The sequence below is a fragment of the Thalassophryne amazonica genome, chromosome 21, assembly GCF_902500255.1.
Source record: "Thalassophryne amazonica chromosome 21, fThaAma1.1, whole genome shotgun sequence".
NCBI lineage: Eukaryota > Metazoa > Chordata > Actinopteri > Batrachoidiformes > Batrachoididae > Thalassophryne > Thalassophryne amazonica.
Genome location: NC_047123.1, coordinates 19,985,850 through 20,009,868, shown reverse-complemented (window position 1 = coordinate 20,009,868; position 24,019 = coordinate 19,985,850). Strand labels below are relative to the sequence as shown.

Below are 24,019 nucleotides of genomic sequence, written 5' to 3'. Positions count from 1 at the left end.
AATTATAGGCCAATCTCCAACCTTCCTTTTCTCTCAAAAATTTTTGAAAGGGTAGTTGTAAAACAGCTAACTGATCATCTGCAGAGGAATGGTCTATTTGAAGAGTTTCAGTCATGTTTTAGAATTCATCATAGTACAGAAACAGCATTAGTGAAGGTTACAAATGATCTTCTTATGGCCTCAGACAGTGGACTCATCTCTGTGCTTGTCCTGTTAGACCTCAGTGCTACTTTTGATACTGTTGACCATAAAATTTTATTACAGAGATTAGAGCATGCCATAGGTATTAAATGCACTGCGCTGCGGTGGTTTGAATCATATTTATCTAATAGATTACAATTTGTTCATGTAAATGGGGAATCTTCTTCACAGACTAAGATTAATTATGGAGTTCCACAAGGTTCTGTGCTAGGACCAATTTTTTCACTTTATACATGCTTCCCTTAGGCAGTATTATTAGACAGCATTGCTTAAATTTTCATTGTTACGCAGATGATACCCAGCTTTATCTATCCATGAAGCCAGAGGACACAACCAATTAGCTAAACTGCAGGATTGTATTACAGACATAAAGACATGGATGACCTCTAATTTCCTGCTTTGTAAACTCAGATAAAACTGAAGTTATTGTACTTGGCCACACAAATCTTAGAAACATGGTGTCTAACCAGATCTTACCTCTGGATGGCATTACCCTGACCTCTAGTAATACTGTGAGAAATCTTGGAGTCATTTTTGATCAGGATATGTCATTCAATGTGCATATTAAACAAATATGTAGGACTGCTTTTTTGCATTTGCACAATATCTCTAAAATTAGAAAGGTCTTGTCTCAGAGTGATGCTGAAAAAACTAATTCATGCATTTATTTCCTCTAGGCTGGACTATTGTAATTCATTATTATCAGGTTGTCCTAAAAGTTCCCTGAAAAGTCTTCAGTTAATTCAAAATGCTGCAGCTAGAGTACTGACGGGGACTAGAAGGAGAGAGCATATCTCACCCATATTGGCCTCTCTTCATTGGCTTCCTGTTAATTCTAGAATAGAATTTAAAATTCTTCTTCTTACTTATAAGGTTTTGAATAATCAGGTCCCATCTTATCTTAGGGACCTCATAGTACCATATCACCCCAATAGAGCACTTCGCTCTCAGACTGCAGGCTTACTTGAAGTTCCTAGGGTTTGTAAGAGTAGAATGGGAGGCAGAGCCTTCAGCTTTCAGGCTCCTCTCCTCTGGAACCAGCTCCCGATTTGGATCAGGGAGACAGACACCCTCTCTACTTTTAAGATTAGGCTTAAAACTTTCCTTTTGCTAAAGCTTATAGTTAGGCAGGATCAGGTGACCCTGATCCAGCCCTTAGTTATGCTGCTATAGACTTAGACTGCTGGGGGGTTCCCATGATGCACTGAGTGTTTCTTTCTCTTTTTGCTCTGTATGCACCACTCTGCATTTAATCATTAGTGATTGATCTCTGCTCCCCTCCACAGCATGTCTTTTTCCTGGTTTCTCTCCTTCAGCCCCAACCAGTCCCAGCAGAAGACTGCCTGTCCCTGAGCCTGGTTCTGCTGGAGGTTTCTTCCTGTTAAAAGGGAGTTTCCTTCCCACTGTCGCCAAGTGCTGCTCACAGGGGGTCGTTTTGACTGTTGGGGTTTTTCCGTAATTATTGTATGGCTTTGCCTTACAATATAAAACGCCTTGGGGCAACTGTTTGTTGTGATTTGGCGCTATATAAATAAAATTGATTTGATTTGATGGTGCTTCTTGTCTTACTGTATGGTTGTGAGACTTGGATGCTAACCACCGACCAAAGGTGACAAGTAGATGTCTTTATCTGTCCTCTTCAAGGGATCCTTGTGGATGACTTGAATGAGTTTGTGTCAAAGAATGGTTACTTAGGGAGACTCAGATGTGGTGTACCATTTGTGTTGTGAGGGATGCAGGTGCTTCACTGTTGAAGATATAAGCAACTGGTAAAGCCCAAGGGGACGCCCATGTTTCAAGTGGGTGATGCACATAGATGACTACTTTTGAGACATGGAGATGGACCAGTTGTCTACCTGAGTGGATGCTATCCAAAACTCCAGGGGATGCACGGCACCAGCACTTGTTGCCAGACATAAATGTTTCATAACCACCTACCTCAGGGCCATGATATCTGTCAACTTAAAAGATGTCTTCAGGTTGACAAACAAAACATCTGGAACGCATGACAGAGTTCATGCATTCCAGATGTTTGAGTTCACCTTGTACTTAACAGATACCCTGCACAAAAACCACAACTGTCATGAATGAGTGACTGGCAGTTAAACCACAAACTATGTTTTGTTGTTCACAATTTTACTCTTCAGAAAACACCATTGTCCTCTGATTTGTGGATATCCACTCTGCAGACTGAAGTCAATTACCCGCCAATTGTTTGAGCTAAATTCCGCAGAGAGCATGCTTTGAGTTATGAGACTACAGTAGTATTGGCCGTGTTAGTCTATGAAATCTCTCAACATTTGGAAGTAATTTTCCAATGCTCTGGGGCAAACCTCTCTGAGCTCGGCTCCAACACAAACAGAAGTGTTGCTGCCAGAGATTAAATGTGCTATTCATGCATAGAGCTTTTGGCCCAAATAAAGGACCCTGCTCTGGGTGAAAATGGTAAGAGGCTGCAAACCGGCACCACACTCACTGTTTTTCAAGAGGAATCTGCTTGGAATGGAAGCAGGAACATATGATGATGACTCAAGACAAAAAAGTTAGAAGAATTCAGATGATGTAACCTGGTCTTATGTGCAACATTATACATAAAATCAATTATTACATCTGGAGTTGGTCCCCGGGTGCTGGACTGTGGCAACCCACTGGTCCTAGTGATTGGATTGTGTCTAACTGTAATTAGGATGGGTTAAATGTACAGGACAAATTTCATTGTATGCACGTATATGTACAATGATAATAAAGGCTATAGTATTATTATTATTATTAAATGTAAGGAAAACTGCGTGCTATTTATTTATTTTTTTCTTCATCTTCCATATCATCCAAACCATTTCTGATTTGTGGTTGTATAACTAAGTTGGGGGGGATAATAGTACAGCTTTTCACAGTTCTGTCCAAATCAAGGTTTCGTCACAGTGCCGTTCAAATCATGGTACATCCCTGTCAGGCTTCCTCACACAAAACACTTACGCAAAATTAAAAAGATGGAAAAAAAAATCACTTGAAATTTCAACACTGGCTTGAGGATCTATCCCATCTTGATCATTCTGCCTGGAGTTTTTATACTGCATCATCTGTAGAGGCCAGTATACCAACCTTGGCTGGAAAAGTAACCTAGGTTAGACTGGCATCCTGTCCAGGAAGAATCATAGATTATCATCAGCTTGATGCTACACAATCTGGAGATAAGCAGTTTACAATATTCAAGAAGTACTTACTTCTTGAATACTGTAAACCTTGCATTTTCTTACAATGCACCACAGACAAGATAAGATAAGATAGATAAGATAAACTTTATTGATGATCCCACAGCGCGGAAAACCACTTGTTGCAGCAGCAAAAGTTGAATAGCAGTAAAGGAAAGAAAATAATTTACATTAAAGAAAGGTGACTAAAATATATTGCAATGTTTGCTGATGGGTGCATAAACACTAATGTGAACAGATTACATGAAAAATAGACTAGAAGTGAGTATATATATATATATATATATATATATATATATATATACGAGGGCTGTCAATAAAGTAACGGTCCTTTTTATTTTTTTCAAGAACTATATGGATTTCATTCATATGTTTTTACGTCAGACATGCTTGAACCCTCGTGCGCATGCGTGAGTTTTTCCACGCCTGTCGGTGACGTCATTCGCCTGTGAGCACTCCTTGTGGGAGGAGTCGTCCAGCCCCTCGTCGGAATTCCTTTGTCTGAGAAGTTGCTGAGAGACTGGCGCTTTGTTTGATCAAAATTTTTTTCTAAACCTGTGAGACACATCGAAGTGGTTTTCAGTGAAATTTTAATGGCTGATGAGAGATTTTGAGGTGATTCTGTCGCTTTAAGGACTTCCCACGGTGCGAGACGTCGCTCAGCGCTCTCAGGCGCCGTCGTCAGCCTGTTCAAGCTGAAAACCTCCACATTTCAGGTTCTATTGATCCAGGACGCCGTGAGAGAACAGAGAAGTTTCAGAAGAAGTCGGTTTCAGCATTTTATCCGGATATTCCACTGTTAAAGGAGATTTTTTTAATGAAAGAGTGCGGACGGGACGCTCCGCCACAGGAAAAAACACCTCTGTTGAAAGCCTTAAGGACAAGTTGGAACATGTCCTGCCTGTTAACAATTTCTCCTATACTCACTCCACTGAAAGCCATCAAAAGCCGCCTGGATTTTACAAATGGTTATCAACACGGAGGTGTTTTTCCTGTGCCGCCGCACCGCGTCGGCTGCGTGCCGACGCACGCATCTGTCCGCACGTCTTTCATTAAAAAAATCTCCTTTAACAGTGGAATATCCGGATAAAATGCTGAAACCGACTTCTTCTGAAACTTCTCTGTTCTCTCACAACGTCCTGGATCAATAGAACCTGAAATGTGGAGGTTTTCAGCTTGAACAGGCTGACGACGGCGCCTGAGAGCGCTGAGCGACGTCTCGCACCGTGGGAAGTCCTTAAAGCGACAGAATCACCTCAAAATCTCTCATCAGCCGTTAAAATTTTCACTGAAAACCAGCTTAATTTTCGAACCGTGTCCACTTCGATGTGTCTCACAGGTTTAGAAAAAATTTTGATCAAACAACGCGCCAGTCTCTCAGCAACTTCTCAGACAAAGGAATTCCGACGAGGGGCTGGACGACTCCTCCCACAAGGAGTGCTCACAGGCGAATGATGTCACCGACAGGCGTGGAAAAACTCACGCATGCGCACGAGGGTTTCAAGCATGTCTGACGTAAAACAACATATGAATGAAATCCATTATAGTTTTTGAAAAAAATAAAAGGACCGTTACTTTATTGACAGAACCTCGTATATATATATATATATGGTAAGAGTATTGCACAAGATAAATTGCACAGTTGTGTATGTAATAAAGCACAAAAGGTGGAAGAAGGTGTAGTTAATTGTTCAAAAATCAGCAGGTGGTTATGGTGCTAAAAATAATTGTGCAAAAACTATTGCGATTTTTTTTGTTTTCATAGTTTTGTTTTGCACCCTATAACCCACCATGTGAAGATCACAGTTGCCCATGGATGTGGTCTAGCGTGTGATTTGATGACTTAACACATACCAGGTAACGTGAAAAAACAACCGTAGCACACCTATAGTATTCTTCGCACAGCCTTAGGATTTCTGGAAATGCATAAATTTCCATGATGTCATGGCATGTACAACATCACTGGCTCCACAGAAATACAAGAGATGATAAGATTTTCCAAAGTTTCAAGCCATGACCTTCCAGATACATAGTGGAAGTGAGAATGAGGCTTTAGTGACTCAAACTACCACAAAACTAAATTGAAAACAAAAAATTAACAATGACATACAAGTCAAAGGAATGGAAAAAAGTTATTAACTCAGATTTGTACCACATTTTTTTCTTATAAATCTTTCTTAACTTCATAGTTTGTCTGATGTGGCAGAAAACCTCTCATTTCTGCGTTCACAGTCTCAATATCTTAATGCACCAAGTGGGAATGATATGTGACACTGATTTATTGTATGTTATGGCCAAAACACACCCATAACTCATTAAGAGACTAAATCCAACTACTTTGCAGGCTGCATCTTAATTTGTGCTCAGAATATGTGCCATATAAATAATAAAGTGGAGAAATCAATCAGACAAGCCAACAAATGCTGGTGATCATATAACTTTATCAGTAGTTATAAATATTCTTTTGCAGAATCATGCATTCTTTAACTGCTCTATCGAGAAAAAAAAAATTAAACTTTGATGCTGAAAACTGAGGACGAAGGAGTTCATTAGCTATATCCCTCTCACATCCACTTTTTGCTTGATCTCTCATTGCATGTTTTGTTTTGGAGCCACCAACGTCCTCAGAGGAAGCCCATCCTCAAGAGGCTAAGTGTAAGAGGGCAGTTAGCGTTCACATGCCGGCCCCGGTCTTCTGCTCTGTCAGTGGCCCCCACCAAACCTGTATCAGTTAAAAACAGACACCCACTTTCTTCTCTTCCTGCACACAGCAAGAACTTGTGTAGAAGAGAGATAACGTGGGACAGACAGTCAGTCAGAGACAGCCTGACCTGGTGTGAGAATGCCCACGTATGCCACCAATATGAGGCTGAAATTTCCCATCGTGGCCTTGGTTCTGGAGATTATCACCATAATTCTGTTTGCTGTCTTTGTCGTCTACGATGACGGAAAGGGACATGGACATGGACACTCAAATGAGACTCATCCTGAAGAGAATCCTATGACCCCTTTACCCAGTAAGTGCATGCGTCATAATAATAATAACACTATTGCTACTTATATATATATATATATATATATATATATATATATATATATATATATATATATATATCTATATATATATATATATATATATATATATATATATATAATTTGTTCAGTGTTTTCCTAACAATTTCTTAAATACTTTACATCATCATTACAAAAGAAGACATAACGCATACAAAATTAATAAGACAATCAGTAGAGCTAAAATAAAAAACTATTATGAGAAGAAAATATTAAAACATTATAAAATAAAATATTGTCATGGGTATATGCTTACACGACCACTATAATAAATGAAACTTAAAATATTCCAAATGTTTTTGAAGTTGGATGCCTGGGTTTTTAATTATTAAGAGATTAGAAAAATGTCAAAATAAAAAGGCACAAAATTTTGGCAAAAAATGCAAAAAATCTTTACCAAACATTGAAAGAAAGAAAGAATATTAATCAAGTCAGATTTGGTTTGCCCACCTTTAAAGGGGTCATATTTGCAGGCTCTGGAAAACCCCCAGATAGATAGATAGATAGATAGATAGATAGATAGATAGATAGATAGATAGATAGATTAGATAGATAGATAGATAGATAGATAGATAGATAGATAGATAGATAGATAGATAGATAGATAGATAGATAGATAGATAGATAGATAGATAGATAGATAGATAGATATGTTATCTAATCAATTAAAAAAGTTTTGTTTTCCAAATAGACCTGCTTTCCAGCTGTTGAAGACCTTCTAGATGGTAGTGGATACCTGGATGATGGAAATTAGGAGCAGGTGTGGTTACACTTGCCTGGCACTGAATGGAAATGTCTGGGCTTATTGCAGGGAATAATATTATCATCACATGCATTAAGGAAATTATGAGTACATCTGGTTAAGATACATTTGGCCTGAAACAACTTCTCAGTTTCTTTCAATTCCAAAGTCTAGGTGTGTGGTAGCTACCACTGCTCTTCTCATCTCATCTTCATAGACATACTATATAAATAAAATTGATTTAGGTCTTCTTCAATATGATGCCAGAAGCTTGGTGCTCCTATCTTGGGCAGTTTTGTTCATTCCTCTTTGCAGCACTTCTCAAGCTCCATCAGGTTGGATGGGGAGCGTCGGTGCACAGCCATTTTCAGATCTCTCCAGAGATGTTCAATCAGATTCAGGTCTGGGCTCTGGCTGGACCACTCAAGGACATTCACAGAGGTGTCCTGAAGCACTCCTTTGATATCTTGGCTGTGTGCTTAGGCTCATTGTCCTGCTGAAAGATGAACTGTCGCCCCAGTCTGAGGTCAAGAGCGCTCTGGAGCAGGTTTTCATCCAGGATGTCTCTGTCCATTGTTGCATTCATCTTTCCCTCAATCCTGACTAGTCTCCCAGTTACTGCTGCTGAAAAACATCCCCATAGCATGATGCTGCCACCACCATGCTTCACTGTAGTGATGGTGCCTGGTTTCCTCCAAACATGACACCTGGCATTCACACCAACAGTTCAATCTTCATCTCATCAGACCAGAGAATTTTGTTTTTCATGGTCTGAGAGTCCTTTAGGTGCCTTTTGGCAAACTCCAGGTGGGCTGCCATGTCTTCCAGCTGCTTCCGTCTGGCCCCTCTACCATACAGGCCTGATTAGTGGATTGCTGCAGAGATGGTTGTCCTTCTGGAGGTTCTCCTCTCTCCACAAGAGGAATGCTGGAGCTCTGACCGAGTGACCATCACGTTCTTGGTCAACCTCCTTGACTAAAGTCATTCTCCCTAATTGCCCAGTTTAGACAGGTGGCCAGCTCCAGAAAGAGTCCTGGTGGACCTGATCTTCTTCCATTTATGGATGATGGAGGCCACTGTGCTCACTGGGACCTTCAAAGCAGCAGAAATGTTTCTGTACCCACAGATTTGTGCCTCGAGACAATCCTGTCTCAGAGGCCTACAGACATTCCTTTGACTACATGCTTAGTTTGTGCTCTTACATGCACTGTCAATTGTGAGACATTATATGTAGACAGGTGTGTGCCTTTCAAAATCATGTCTCATCAACTGAATTTACCCCAGGTGGACTCCAATTAGGCTGTAGAAACATCTCAAGGTGATCACTGGAAGCTGGACCCACCTAAGCTCAATTTTGAGCTTCATGTGAATACTTATGTCCATGTGATTTCTTAGTTTTCTATTTTAATAAATTTGCAAAAATCTAAAAAAAAAAAAAAAAAAACTTTTTCACATTGTCATTATGGGGTATTGTGTGTAGAATTTTGAAGGAAAAAAAGAATAACATTCATTTTGGAATAAGGCTGTAACATAACAAAAAATGTCTAAATGTGAAACGCTGTGAATACTTTCCGGATGCACTGTATTTTCCACAAGAGAAGTCCTTCAGATCAGTCCCTAATTGCATTTGGCAACCAGAAGTTGCACTTTCTGATTGGTCAATAAGGTTGCTATGTATATAAACAGGCTCTCCAATCACAGCCACAGAAGTGAGTTATTCAGAGTTGATTGATTGATAGTGTCATCTGTCATTGCCATTCAGTCATGTACCACAGCTCCATGAGGCAAAATTACAAGTTCATGTTGAATATTCTCTCTCCCCTGACTTCAAAAGTTCAGACTTAATAAACTGCAAAAGAAACAGCAGAACATGAAGAACATCAGAGATGTTTCCCAAAATCTTGTCCATAAACCAATCAATCAAACAATTTTTTTTTATATAGCGCCAAATCACAACAAACAGTTGCCCCAAGGCGCTTTATATTGTAAGGCAAGGCCATACAATAATTAGGTAAAACCCAACGGTCAAAACGACCCCTGTGAGCAAGCACTTGGCTACAGTGGGAAGGAAAAACTCCCTTTTAACAGGAAGAAACCTCCAGCAGAACCAGGCTCAGGGAGGGGCAGTCTTCTGCTGGGACTGGTTGGGGCTGAGGGAGAGAACCAGGAAAAAGGACATGCTGTGGAGGGGAGCAGAGATCAATCACTAATGATTAAATGCAGAGTGGTGCATTCAGAGCAAAAAGAGAAAGAAACAGTGCATCATGGGAACCCCCCAGCAGTCTACGTCTATAGCAGCATAACTAAGGGATGGTTCAGGGTCACCTGATCCAGCCCTAACTATAAGCTTTAGCAAAAAGGAAAGTTTTAAGCTAATCTAAAAGTAGAGAGGGTGTCTGTCTCCCTGATCTGAATTGGGAGCTGGTTCCACAGGAGAGGAGCCTGAAAGCTGAAGGCTCTGCCTCCCATTCTACTCTTACAAACCCTAGGAACTACAAGTAAGCCTGCAGGCTGAGAGCGAAGCACTCTATTGGGGTGATATGGTATACGAGGTCCCTAAGATAAGATTGGACCTGATTATTCAAAACCTTATAAGTAAGAAGAAGAATTTTAAATTCTATTCTAGAATTAACAGGAGCCAATGAAGAGAGGCCAATATGGGTGAGATATGCTCTCTCCTTCTAGTCCCCGTCAGTACTCTAGCTGCAGCATTTTGAATTAACTGAAGGCTTTTTAGGGAACTTTTAGGACAACCCTGATAATAATGAATTACAATAGTCCAGCCTAGAGGAAATAAATGCATGAATTAGTTTTTCAGCATCACTCTGAGACAAGACCTTTCTAATTTTAGAGATATTGCGTAAATGCAAAAAAGCAGTCCTACATATTTGTTTAATATGCGCTTTGAATGACATATTCTGATCAAAAATGACTCCAAGATTTCTCACAGTATTACTAGAGGTCAGGGTAATGCCATCCAGAGTAAGGATCTGGTTAGACACCATGTTTCTAAGATTTGTGGGGCCAAGTACAATAACTTCAGTTTTTATCTGAGTTTAAAAGGCAGAAAATTAGAGGCATCCATGTCTTTATGTCTGTAAGACAAGCCTGCAGTTTAAGCTAATTGGTGTTTGTCCTCTGGCTTCATGGATAGATAAGCTGGGTATCATCTGCGTAACAATGAAAATTAAGCAATAACCGTCTAATAATACTGCCTAAGGGAAGCATGTATAAAGTGAATAAAATTGGTCCTAGCACAGAACCTTGTGGACTAATTAACTTTAGTCTGGAAGAAGATTCCCCATTTACATGAACAAATTGTAATCTATTAGACATAATATGAGTCAAACCACCACAGCGCAGTGCCTTTAACACCTATGGCATGCTCTAATCTCTGTAATAAAATTTTATGGTCAACAGTATCTAAAGCAGCACTGAGGTCTAACAGAACAAGCCACAGAGAGGAGTCCACTGTCCGAGGCCATACGAAGATCATTGTAACCTTCACTAATGCTGTTTCTGTACTATGATGAATTCTAAAACCTGACTGAAACTCTTCAAATAGACCATTCCTCTGCAGATGATCAGTTAGCTGTTTTACAACACTACCCTTCAAGAATTTTGAGAGAAAAGGAAGGTTGGAGATTGGCCTATAATTAGCTAAGATAGCTGGGTCAAAGTGATGGCTTTTAAGTAATGGTTTAATTACTGCCACCTTAAAAAGCCTGTGGTACATAGCCAACTAACAAAGATAGATTGATCATATTTAAGATCGAAGCATAAATAATGGTAGGGCTTCCTTGACCAGCCTGGTAGGAATGGGGTCCTAATAAACATGTTGATGGTTTGGATGAAGTAACTAATGAAAATAACCTCAGACAGGACAATCGGAGAGAAAGAGTCTAACCAAATACCGGCATCACTGAAAGCAGCCAAAGATAACGATACGTCTTGGGATGGTTATGAGTAATTTTTCTCTAATAGTTAAAATTTTGTTAGCAAAAGAAAGTCATGAAGTCATTACTAGTTAAAGTTAATGGAATACTCAGCTCAATAGAGCTCTGACTCTTTGTCAGCCTGGCTACAGTGCTGAAAAGAAACCTGGGGTTGTTCTTATTTCTTCAATTAGTGATGAGTAGAAAGATGTCCTAGCTTTACGGAGGGCTTTTTTTTATAGAGCAACAGACTCTTTTCAGGCTAAGTGAAGGATCTTCTAAATTAGTGAGACGCCATTTCCTCTCCAACTTACGGGTTATCTGTTTTAAGCTACGAGTTTATGAGTTATACCACGGAGTCAGGCACTTCTGATTTAAAGCTCTCTTTTTCAGAGGAGCTACAGCATCCAAAGTTGTCTTCAATGAGGATGTAAAACTATTGACGAGATACTCTATCGCACTTACAGAGTTTAGGTAGCTACTCTGCACTGTGGTTGGTATATGGCATTAGAGAACATAAAGAAGGAATCATATCCTTAAACCTAGTTACAGCGCTTTCTGAAAGACTTCTAGTGTAATGAAACTTATTCCCCACTGCTGGGTAGTCCATCAGAGTAAATGTAAATGTTATTAAGAAATGATCAGACAGAAGGGAGTTTTCAGGGAATACTGTTAAGTCTTCTATTTCCATACCATAAGGTCAGAACAAGATCTAAGATATGATTAAAGTGGTGGGTGGACTCATTTACTTTTTGAGCAAAGCCATAGAGTCTAATAATAGATTAAATGCAGTGCTGAGGCTGTTCATTCTCAGCATCTGTGTGGATGTTAAAATTGCCCACTATAATTATCTTATCTGAGCTAAGCACTAAGTCAGACAAAAGGTCTGCAAATTCACAGAGAAACTCACAGTACGACCAGGTGGACGATAGATAATAACAAATAAACTGGTTTTTGGACTTCCAATTTGGATGGACAAGACGAAGAGTCAAGCTTTCAAATGAATTAACGCTCTGTCTGGGTTTTTGATTATTAATAAGCTGGATGGAAGATGGCTGCTATCCTCCGCCTCGGCCCGTGCTACGAGTTAGTGTGACTCTGGGGTGTTGACTCATTTAACTAACATATTCATCTGCTTAACCAGGTTCTGTAAGGCAGAATAATCAATATGTTGATCAATTATTATATCATTTACCACAGGGACTTAGAAGAGAGGGACCTAATGTTAATAGACCCATTTAACTGTTTTAGTCTGTGGTGAATGTTGAAGGTGCTATATTATTTTTCTTGTTGAATTTTATGCTTAAAAAAGATTTTTGCTGGTTATTGGTGGTCTGGGAGCAGACACTGTCTCTACGGGGATGGGGTAATGAGGGGATGGCAGGGGGAGAGAAGCTGCAGAGAGGTGTGTAAGACTACAACTCTGCTTCCTGGTCCCAACCCTGGATAAACAAGTTCAGTTTCCAGCTAACAAGTCATGACAGACAACACAGCCACTGTGAAAGTTATTCATTCTTAACTGCTCACATAATCTATTAAAAACAGACAGTAAAGAAAAGCTACATCAGTGAAATTATAGCAATGCCTAATCTCTATTTGGATGGAAGTCTTCCTTCTGAGTATTCTTGAAGGAATGTCAAATCAAAACAGTAGCAGGTGTGGACTTCTGTATTTTCTTTCCAGTGTTCCGGATGTTCACGTAATGATCTTCATTGGCTTTGGCTTCCTGATGACCTTCCTGAAGAGATATGGCTTCAGCAGCGTTGGGGTCAACTTACTCCTCGCTGCCTTCGGCCTGCAGTGGGGCCTCTTCATGCAGGGCATTTGGCACCTGGACGACGGCAAAGTCAAAGTCAACATATTCAAGTATGCGCCAGATTATCGCAATGCCCCCTTTCACAGCTATGCTTTGTGTTTTCTTGTTCCACTGTACTGCTACTGAATCCCTAAATCTCTTATATCTTCCTGAAGGATAATCAACGCAGACTTCAGCACTGCAACAGTCCTGATTCTTTTGGAGCAGTTCTGGGTAAAACCAGCCCTGTGCAGCTCCTCATCAATGACCATACTAGAGATCACATCTTTTCCATTAATGAGCATTTGGTGGCCAACGTGTTAAATGTGAGTATGCCTCAAAATTGTAATCGCTTGTAATATAAAGTGAATGGTGTTGTTGAGGTTATGTCGCCCTTCTTATCCCAGGCTCATGATGTTGGAGCGTCCATGATCATTCATGCGTATGGAGCCTACTTGGCCTGGCCGTTTCTCGAGTGTTATACCGACCAGCTTTAAGAAATGGCGACAAGAACGAGGGATCTGTTTATCATTCCGATATGTTTGGCTATGATTGGTAGAAAATCCTAAACTGTCCATAAAGAATTTCAGTCATTCCAGTAGAAGATATCAAAACCAATTGGATGTCTTGTATTGTCTTTGAAATATTTCACTACTCAAGTGGCTTCATCAGTCTAAAAATAAATTAATGTACTCATTCCAGTTAAGGGGTTGTCACACTTTTATGATATTAGGGTGATTCTTAGACTACGGGCACTTACTATGTCCTTTGATCATATTGTATGAAAAACAGAAAAAAGGGGAAATTTCACACATTTATAGTTATCTTTACAATGAAAGTGTGTTAAGAAATTGTTCTAGTAGTCTATGATGACTTTTTCACCTTTTTCAGCATCATTATATGTAAATATTGCCGTTTGTGCTGTCCCACACCCAGACTTTTGATCTTCAATGATAAAATGAATGGTAAAGAAACGTTTTTTCTAATGTTTTAAAATATCTCTGAATAAAATATCAGTAAAATAATCAAAACATAATTGGGGTATTCAATGTCCATACAACTGATTATTTTTAAACAAAATGTAGTTGTCCCACACTATTGCCGTAATTTCCACCACAACACTGTAATGTCCCTTTAAACAGTTTGTATGAAAGATTGTTTGGGGTAGTTTCTATGGAGATAAACAGTGACATCAGAGCACATGTATATAGCGCCAAATCACAACAAGCAGTTGCCCCAAGGCGCTTTATATTGTAAGGTAATGGTGTGGTGGAAATTACATTTACAAGGCCAATAGTGCCCGTAGTTAAAGAATCACTCATTAAGCACAAGAAGGTTGAAGAGTTGATTTGTGGTCAATCTTGATGCAAGCTGTGTGATAGGCCAGGGCCATCTGTGGAAAGTCACCATCGCTCAGTCATCATAGTTTGGGAATGGTCCCAAGTTGCCATGAGCAACTCTGAAATTATTCTATAACTTGAGAAATGTTTGTTCTGCTACTCTTCCCCAAGATGCTTGGGTCATTTGCACCAAACATGCTGTGTGTGTGTGTGTGTGTGTGTGTGTGTAGGTTGACCCGAGAAATGCCGAGCAGGTGTTTGTTTTGTTAAAACTCAAGGTCATTGGGGTTAAAGGTCAAATTTTTGGTTTCATCTTTAAAAGTTAAAGGTAAACTTAGAAATCCTTTTGCCATTTTCCATCCAACTTGATATGTAGATGACAGTCAACCAAACAATTGCCCTTAAATTGTCAATCTTTGGGGTAAACGGTTTTTCACTTCACTGTACAGCTAACTTGGTACACATATACAGGTGGGTTCTGGAATTGCCCATGTGAGGTGACACTTGTCAAAGGTCAATCACTAGGGGTAAGGTTGTTGTCAAAGGACAAAATTGACGTTTTTCACTCTGATTTGCACCAAACTAGGCACACATATGCTGGTAAGTTCTGGAATTGCCCAGATGAAGTCAAATTAAACTAATGGTCAATCACTAAAGTCAAGGTAATTGGCATCAAGGTCAAAACTGAAGTCTTTCACTTAAATTACACCAAACTTGGTAACATATGCATATGGGTTCTGGAATTGCACATATGAGGTGACACTTGCCAACACTAATTTCTATAAAACTTGGGATGTCAACGGCAGTTGACCCCAAAATTACCCACAAAGAAAAAATACTTGTCAATGTCAAGGAATTTTTCAACTTGATTTGGGGCAAATGTGGCAAACCTTAGGTGGATTCCAAAATTACCCTGGCAAGGGCACCCAGAGGTGAATTGTTTAGATAAAGGTCAAGGTAATTTGGGTCAAATTGTTGTTGTTGTTCATACATTATTTCGATGAGGACGGAAGGGATTTTATGGAGAATAGGCCTACTTTTCTTGAGCGTACGTGTGGCTGATAAGGCCAGTCTGAGAATGGCACTTTGGTGGCAGTGAGGACAGGGGCATCTACTTAAAGATTGCTTTCAAACTAGGCTCCCTTGCCTGAACCGGAGTACTCCAGTTGATCTCACCCTCTGTGACTATAAGAGGTCCCTTTGTGATGGTTATGTCATGGCTGACATTGGTCTGCATATTGCATGTTCTGCCCAATATAAGTGGGATGTCATCAAGATGGTGCTGATACTTGATAATGATGATTCTGAGAGGGATGTAAAAGAATCCATTAATGTAAACTGGGAAAACACCTTGAAAACCAGGTGGTGAACAACTAAAGGCTGCACATCTGTGGTGACGTTGGTTAACACAGAGGAAAAAAAAAAGTACTGGTAATCAAACGATGTGGAAGCTTTTTGACACACCTGTGTGAAGTTGTTCCACACTTTTGGTCTTGAGTTCACCTTTGCACTTATTAGGTCTCGTCTTGGATTGAGAGCAATTCTACTCATTTTGATCTGTCTCAGACTAGAATAAGTATGCACATTAATTAAATCACCATGTTGAGTAGCACAATATTTTGTTTGTTTTGCACAGTGTTCCATGCCTGACAGATTGTGTAATTGTGCTGACTTACACCGGAAGGTACATAATGCCCTTAAATATCACACTTTGTGAATATGAAATCCTCATACGTAGCAGTTATTACACACTCTAATGTGAGATGTCAACAGAACTCAATGTCAATCCTAGAGACGTACCTCATACTCTCTTTTGGATGCTTCTTTTTTGAATTTTTGACCTCAAATAACGCTCAGGTTGACCTCAACTGAGCTGCTGAGCCTGTCTCCACGACAGAAATTTCAGTTTTGAATATTAACACGGGTAATGTTAAGTCTAATTAAATACATGGACTTGAAAACAGACTTGTGTTTTTTTTTAGGTAAATGGACTGCATTTATATAGCGCTTCTCCATCTGCATCAGATGCTCAAAGAGCTTTACACTTATGCCTCACATTCACCCAAACACACTGATGTCAGAGTGCTGCCATGCAAGGTACTCACTACACACCGGGAGAAACTTGGGGATTAAGGACCTTGCTCAAGGTCTGGTTGGGTTTTGAACTGAGGATCCACTGGTCTGAAGCCCAACGCTGAATCACCTCCCCTAGGTGGTGATGGTATTGGACTTGACTCGTTCTTGCCTTCTTAAAAGACTCAGTCTTCTTGATGCAGTCTCTACCACTCCAAAATCGCAAACTCTTGGTCTTGACCTCGCACTCGACCCTTTAAATGCTTGTTCTTGACTTGGATGACTCTATATAGATGGTCTTGTCTCCATCCCGCTCTAAATGATTGGCTTTTTTTTAACCTTTATATACCTCTGTCTGCATACGACTCACCTCACATGACACGTCACCTAGTGGACAAAAAGAACCATGGAGAAAAATTAATAGAGGTACAACCCTTTGAATATCATCTCAAGATGGTTTTTGTTTGTTTTGACTACAGGAACAGTCTTCCTGTGGATGTTCTGGCCCAGTTTTAACTCGGCCATCGCTGACCCGGGCCTCACTCAGCTCACAGCGGTGATCAACACCTATCTGTCCCTGGCTGCCTGCGTGCTCTCGGCTTATGCCATCTCCAGCTTGGTGGAGCACAAAGGAAAACTGGACATGGTCAGACAGAATTCACTTTGCAGCACCATTTGAAGAATTATAAATAAAACATATTGATATAAAACATCTCTATGTGCTATAGGTTCATGTTCAGAATGCTACTCTGGCTGGAGGCGTTGCCGTGGGAACCTGTGCTGACATGGACATCGGCCCATATGGGGCGATGTTGATTGGATTATTGGCGGGCATCATCTCAACCCTTGGATTCAAATACTTAAATGTGAGTGAAATAATAAGTGAAGGGTGCAAAACAATGATGTTTATGAGGGGGAAAGTCCATGAAATGGATTTAAATCAGCTCAAAATTTATTTTATGAGGTTTTTGTTGTTTTTTTCGTTTGTTTTGTTTTGTTTTTTTGGCTAAAAATTTTTGAGAATTATTATTTTTATTTTTAATTATTCTACACACTGTGTATGCAAAGCTTTGCACCAAATGAATCAATATCTTCAGCAAATGACTCACTGTTTTAAAACACTTTAAGCATTTCCAAATAATGGATCATTTTCTGCATTAATAGCTATTTACAGCACTTTCATGCTGTTTCAACCATTTTCATCTAGTACATCATTGTCTCAAACAGTTGGTTCACTTGGGAGTTTGAAATACTTTGAAACGCCATTGTTTTCTGAAGCAAAAGTGTCATTTAGTGTTTGAGTATGTTGAAGCAGGAAAAAAAAATGCTTTAAATAAATCCAATGGTTCATTTGGTCTTTCAAACTCTATGTGAACCAACAGTTTGAGACAATGACATACTGATTCAAAATGGTTCAAAAAGCTTGAAATTGTTCAAAATGGAACAATTAGTGTCAAAAATGCTACACTGGAATGCTTGAAACAGTAAATATAACAATTGCCTCATTTAATGTTCTGGTGGACAATCAAGCAAAAATCTAGCAACCCCCCCCCCTCCCCCCCCATCCAGAAAAAAAATATAATAACCCCTTTAAACATGTAAATATAATGTTTTAAAATTTCTGTATAGATGCTGTTGATGTGGAGGCTGGCCTGACCATTTTTAATATTTTTTTTCAAAACACACCTTTTCTCCCTTCTGTAGCCCATCCTGGCTTCCAGCCTGGGTATCCATGATACCTGTGGAGTCCACAATCTACATGGCATGCCAGGCATCCTGGGAGGATTGGCAGGCATTGTAGCTGTGGCTTTAGGCAAAAAGAAGTAAGGCCCAGGTTATTCCAGCTTTTCATGTACGCAGTGGTGGCTGGTGGTGACTTATGGTATGGAAATTGAAGACTTAACAGTATTCCCTGAAAACTCCCTTCTGTCTGATCATTTCTTAATAACATTTACATTTACTCTGATGGACTACCCAGCAGTGGGGAATAAGTTTCATTACACTAGAAGTCTTTCAGAAAGCGCTATAACTAGGTTTAAGGATATGATTCCTTCTTTATGTTCTCTAATGCCATATACCAACACAGTGCAGAGTAGCTACCTAAACTCTGTAAGTGAGATAGAGTATCTCGTCAATAGTTTTACATCCTCATTGAAGACAACTTTGGATGCTGTAGCTCCTCTAAAAAAGAGAGCTTTAAATCAGAAGTGCCTGACTCCGTGGTATAACTCACAAACTCGCAGCTTAAAGCAGATAACCCGTAAGTTGGAGAGGAAATGGCGTCTCACTAATTTAGAAGACCTTCACTTAGCCTGGAAAAAGAGTCTGTTGCTTTATAAAAAAGCCCTCCGTAAAGCTAGGACATCTTTCTACTCATCACTAATTGAAGAAAATAAGAACAACCCCAGGTTTCTTTTCAGCACTGTAGCCAGGCTGACAAAGAGTCAGAGCTCTATTGAGCTGAGTATTCCATTAACTTTAACTAGTAATGACTTCATGACTTTCTTTGCTAACAAAATTTTAACTATTAGAGAAAAAATTACTCATAACCATCCCAAAGACGTATCGTTATCTTTGGCTGCTTTCAGTGATGCCTGTATTTGGTTAGACTCTTTCTCTCCGATTGTTCTGTCTGAGTTATTTTCATTAGTTACTTCATCCAAACCATCAACATGTTTGTTAGACCCCATTCCTACCAGGCTGCTCAAGGAAGCCCTACCATTATTTAATGCTTCGATCTTAAATATGATCAATCTATCTTTGTTAGTTGGCTATGTACCACAGGCTTTTAAGGTGGCAGTAATTAAACCATTACTTAAAAAGCCATCACTTGACCCAGCTATCTTAGCTAATTATAGGCAAATCTCCAACCTTCCTTTTCTCTCAAAAATTCTTGAAAGGGTAGTTGTAAAACAGCTAACTGATCATCTGCAGAGGAATGGTCTATTTGAAGAGTTTCAGTCAGGTTTTAGAATTCATCATAGTACAGAAACAGCATTAGTGAAGGTTACAAATGATCTTCTTATGGCCTCAGACAGTGGACTCATCTCTGTGCTTGTTCTGTTAGACCTCAGTGCTGCTTTTGATACTGTTGACCATAAAATTTTATTACAGAGATTAGAGCATGCCATAGGTATTAAAGGCACTGCGCTGCGGTGGTTTGAATCATATTTGTCTAATAGATTACAATTTGTTCATGTAAATGGGGAATCTTCTTCACAGACTAAAGTTAATTATGGAGTTCCACAAGGTTCTGTGCTAGGACCAATTTTATTCACTTATACATGCTTCCCTTAGGCAGTATTATTAGACGGTATTGCTTAAATTTTCATTGTTACGCAGATGATACCCAGCTTTATCTATCCATGAAGCCAGAGGACACACACCAATTAGCTAAACTGCAGGATTGTCTTACAGACATAAAGACATGGATGACCTCTAATTTCCTGCTTTTAAACTCAGATAAAACTGAAGTTATTGTACTTGGCCCCACAGTGATGCTGAAAAACTAATTCATGCATTTATTTCCTCTAGGCTGGACTATTGTAATTCATTATTATCAGGTTGTCCTAAAAGTTCCCTAAAAAGCCTTCAGTTAATTCAAAATGCTGCAGCTAGAGTACTGACGGGGACTAGAAGGAGAGAGCATATCTCACCCATATTGGCCTCTCTTCATTGGCTTCCTGTTAATTCTAGAATAGAATTTAAAATTCTTCTTCTTACTTATAAGGTTTTGAATAATCAGGTCCCATCTTATCTTAGGGACCTCGTAGTACCATATCACCCCAATAGAGCGCTTCGCTCTCAGACTGCAGGCTTACTTGTAGTTCCTAGGGTTTGTAAGAGTAGAATGGGAGGCAGAGCCTTCAGCTTTCAGGCTCCTCTCCTGTGGAACCAGCTCCCAATTCAGATCAGGGAGACAGACACCCTCTCTACTTTTAAGATTAGGCTTAAAACTTTCCTTTTTGCTAAAGCTTATAGTTAGGGCTGGATCAGGTGACCCTGAACCATCCCTTAGTTATGCTGCTATAGACGTAGACTGCTGGGGGGTTCCCATGATGCACTGTTTCTTTCTCTTTTTGCTCTGTATGCACCACTCTGCATTTAATCATTAGTGATCGATCTCTGCTCCCCTCCACAGCATGTCTTTTTCCTGGTTCTCTCCCTCAGCCCCAACCAGTCCCAGCAGAAGACTGCCCCTCCCTGAGCCTGGTTCTGCTGGAGGTTTCTTCCTGTTAAAAGGGAGTTTTTCCTTCCCACTGTAGCCAAGTGCTTGCTCACAGGGGGTCGTTTTGACCGTTGGGGTTTTACATAATTATTGTATGGCCTTGCCTTATAATATAACGCGCCTTGGGGCAACTGTTTGTTGTGATTTGGCGCTATATAAAAAAAATTGATTGATTGATTGATTGATTGGTGATTTTGGGTGGATGGGGTAACAAATACAGTGATCGCATTGATATCACTCCTTTGAGCTCTTTTTCATATCTTTACAGTGCATCCGGTAAGTATTCACAGTGCTTCACTTTTTCCACATTTTTTTTTAATGTTACAGCCTTTTTTTCAACTCAAAAGTCTCCTCACAACACCCCATAATGACAAAATGTTTTGGTTTTTTTTTTGTAATTTGTTTACAATTATTAAATATAAAAACTAAGTATTGTGTTAGGTATGCATTTATGGTTTGTTTTAGGTTATACTCTCTCTGGGTTCTTTCTAACTTAATGTTTCACTTTTATCTGTCTGTCTGTTTCTGTATAACATTTTATTTTTCATTTTTATTTATTTATTTATTTTTGTAAAAGATAGGGAGGGCTTAGCCCTGTTAACCCATTTACACCAGCCATCCCTGCATGTACATGTATTAAATGTGAGTAGATCTTTGAAGATGTTCTCCTTTCCCTGTCCACCTCCTCAGTGGTCAGGCAGCCATGCAGGCTGCTGCTCTGGCTTCATCACTTGGTTTCGCTTTGGTTGGAGGTGCCATCACAGGTGGGTGGACGATGACAAATGCAGCAGAAAAGAGGCTTCATCAGCCGTTACAAAAGATCTTTTCAGTTCAGGAACAGGACTTGAGTCGAGGCTCCAGATTGTCTAATTAAACTGAAATTTATTTCCAGGGCTTATAATGAAGTTGCCATTCTTTGGACAGCCTCCAGACCAGAACTGCTTTGACGATTCCATTTATTGGGAGGTAATAAAAATTTCATTCGTCGTACGTGTTCCTGCAGTCGTCTAGTATTCCAAATGGTGCAGTACAGGAAAATATTGATTGTACACGGTTTGTACGTTCATGAGGAGGGATGTGAACTATATGCATTACGATCACATATTACAGGCACAGCTACGGGGTGGATTTTAAACTTAAACTCATCCCACCAGGTCCCACCCACAGGGGTGTTGGAAACAAACCATTATGAATCAAATGAACATTTGTCTCACAAAACAATCCACTGTTTCAAAACACTCACAAAGCATCACAAAATTAAATTTTTTTTTGAAAAATCAAAATAAACTTTTGTTTCTGAAATTAACTTGCTGTGCTGAAATGATCAAAACAAATGCTTCAGACTATTACCTTTTTAAAACAATTACTTTGCAAAATGATTATCAGAAATGAATCATTTTATTTTGAAAAGCTCATAACAACAAATGAACCAATTGCTTCAGACAATGAGTCACAATCTTGAAGTGCTGAAAACACAAAATGAAACAAATGCTTCAACCAATTACTTTAAAGAATTTTCAATTTTGTTTTGTTTTGGGGTTTTTTTTTTCCAGGTTCCTGAAGATGAAGTGAGAATGAGGGAACTTGGCTCACCTCGATCACATCGACAAACAAAGCTGAGGCTTAAACGTCTGCCCACATTTACAAGAACAAAGTTGTGAAACCTGACATTGAGCACAAATGTCAGTTTGTCAGCTGTGCTTGTTTTGGAAAACAAGTGGCTTTACTGCTTTCGTAAATACAAAAAAGGAGTGTTTCGTCAATTTTATGTGAACATCTTTTCATAGATATCCACCATATCACACAGGAGTAACACAATCCTTAAAACTGATTTAAATTTAAAAAAAAAAAAAACTGAAATGTGTGAGCAGTAATTTACAGCAGTCAGCTGGAAAACCAGTAGGCATTGTCGCTGTTTTAACTTTCATTAAGTATTTTCTCTGAGACTCTTGTATTATAAAAGCATGTTTTTGTATATTATTACAGCATATTGTATATTTTCCTTTATGCATTTCTCAAATACATGGGCTTATGTGTACTGCAGGGAGCAGACGTGGAATTTCCTGCAAGAGGTGATCCTCCAGGGACTAAACGTCTGGCTGCACTCACCGATCGCTGTTCTCAGAAAATCCTTTTCTGTCTTTCTGAAGGCAGATGTACAAATTATTTCATCATTTTGATATTTTCTACACTCTTGCATATGCGTACAGTTTAGTTTATAGATGGATTGACACGGTCTGATAAAAGCCCAAGACGCTGTATTTACAACAAGGCTGTATATATTTCGCATGTAACCAAAAGGCCTAGATGTGGCCCACTGTGCCAACATTCTTATTTGAGCTTGTATGTAAAAATTAATAACTGCAAACTGCTATGTTAAAAAATGCAAACATGGCTAAAGACAGGAGGTTCTCATGTCCTCACCTGTATCTATCAAAATCCAAAGTTTCAAAGCTGAACATGCAGTAGTTTTTTACATTAGTAACTGAAATTTTGCTGACTCATCTCACAGACTCCATTTTGTTTGCATGCTATGCTAATCGCAAGCAATGTATTTTTTATGTACACATCAACTTACACTTTGAGAAAATGTAATATCAGGTCCAAATGTGAAAAACTAGTGCCTCTTTTCTATATCATTTGCATTGTTTATGTCAGTACTATTACTGGAAATAGCTTCTCATTTTGAAACAAGAATGAACCTCCTTCGTGTGATATACTCTACCCAGTTGTGATATTTTTGTGGTTTTGTAGCACTTGAAGAAATTATTTAAGCCATTTAAAGGGGTACTCTGGATTTTTCAACATGAACTCTATTTTTAGACCTTTTTGGGTTCAGCTTTTCACTCTGGACAAGCACAATGAAAGTTTAATGGTTTGTTAAAATGCTAACATCATCAAGGGCTAAATTATTGTACAATGTAAGCCTGTGGCTGTAAACCTCATAGTAAACTGCTTCTTCAGCTTCTTACTGCTGAATAGGTGAAAATGCCACCAGAAGAGTCTGAGATGGATACTTCAGTAGCTGAAAATAAACTTTTTTAAATGACATTATCCTTCTTCTTGTTTGGTGACACCACTTTTTTATAAAGTTCATACATAACAGTATATTACCCTGTTGACGTTGACCCAACATCAACTTTTGAAAACTTAGAAATGGCATTTTTCACCTGTTTCTGGTACCAAGAATAGTTTTGAAGTTTTCAGCATGCCCCCTAGGCTAGCATTACATAGCTGTATAGCCTGTGACATTGTTAGTATTCTAATTCATTATTGGACCGATTGTCATCGTTTTGACCAGAGTAAAAAGCTGAACCCAAACATATCTAAATATAAAGCCATGTTTAAAAAGTTCCAGACTTCCACTTTGACATCAAAGCACAGGACTGCAGGGCTATGATGCTAATTACACACAGAGCTA

General features: G+C 39.2%; 1 pseudogene; it reads left to right on the top strand.

Annotated features, from left to right (window-relative positions):
* The first annotated feature begins 6,167 nt into the window (after positions 1-6,167).
* LOC117503114 lies at positions 6,168-22,646 on the top strand (annotated as a pseudogene).
* The last annotated feature ends 1,373 nt before the right edge of the window (positions 22,647-24,019 follow it).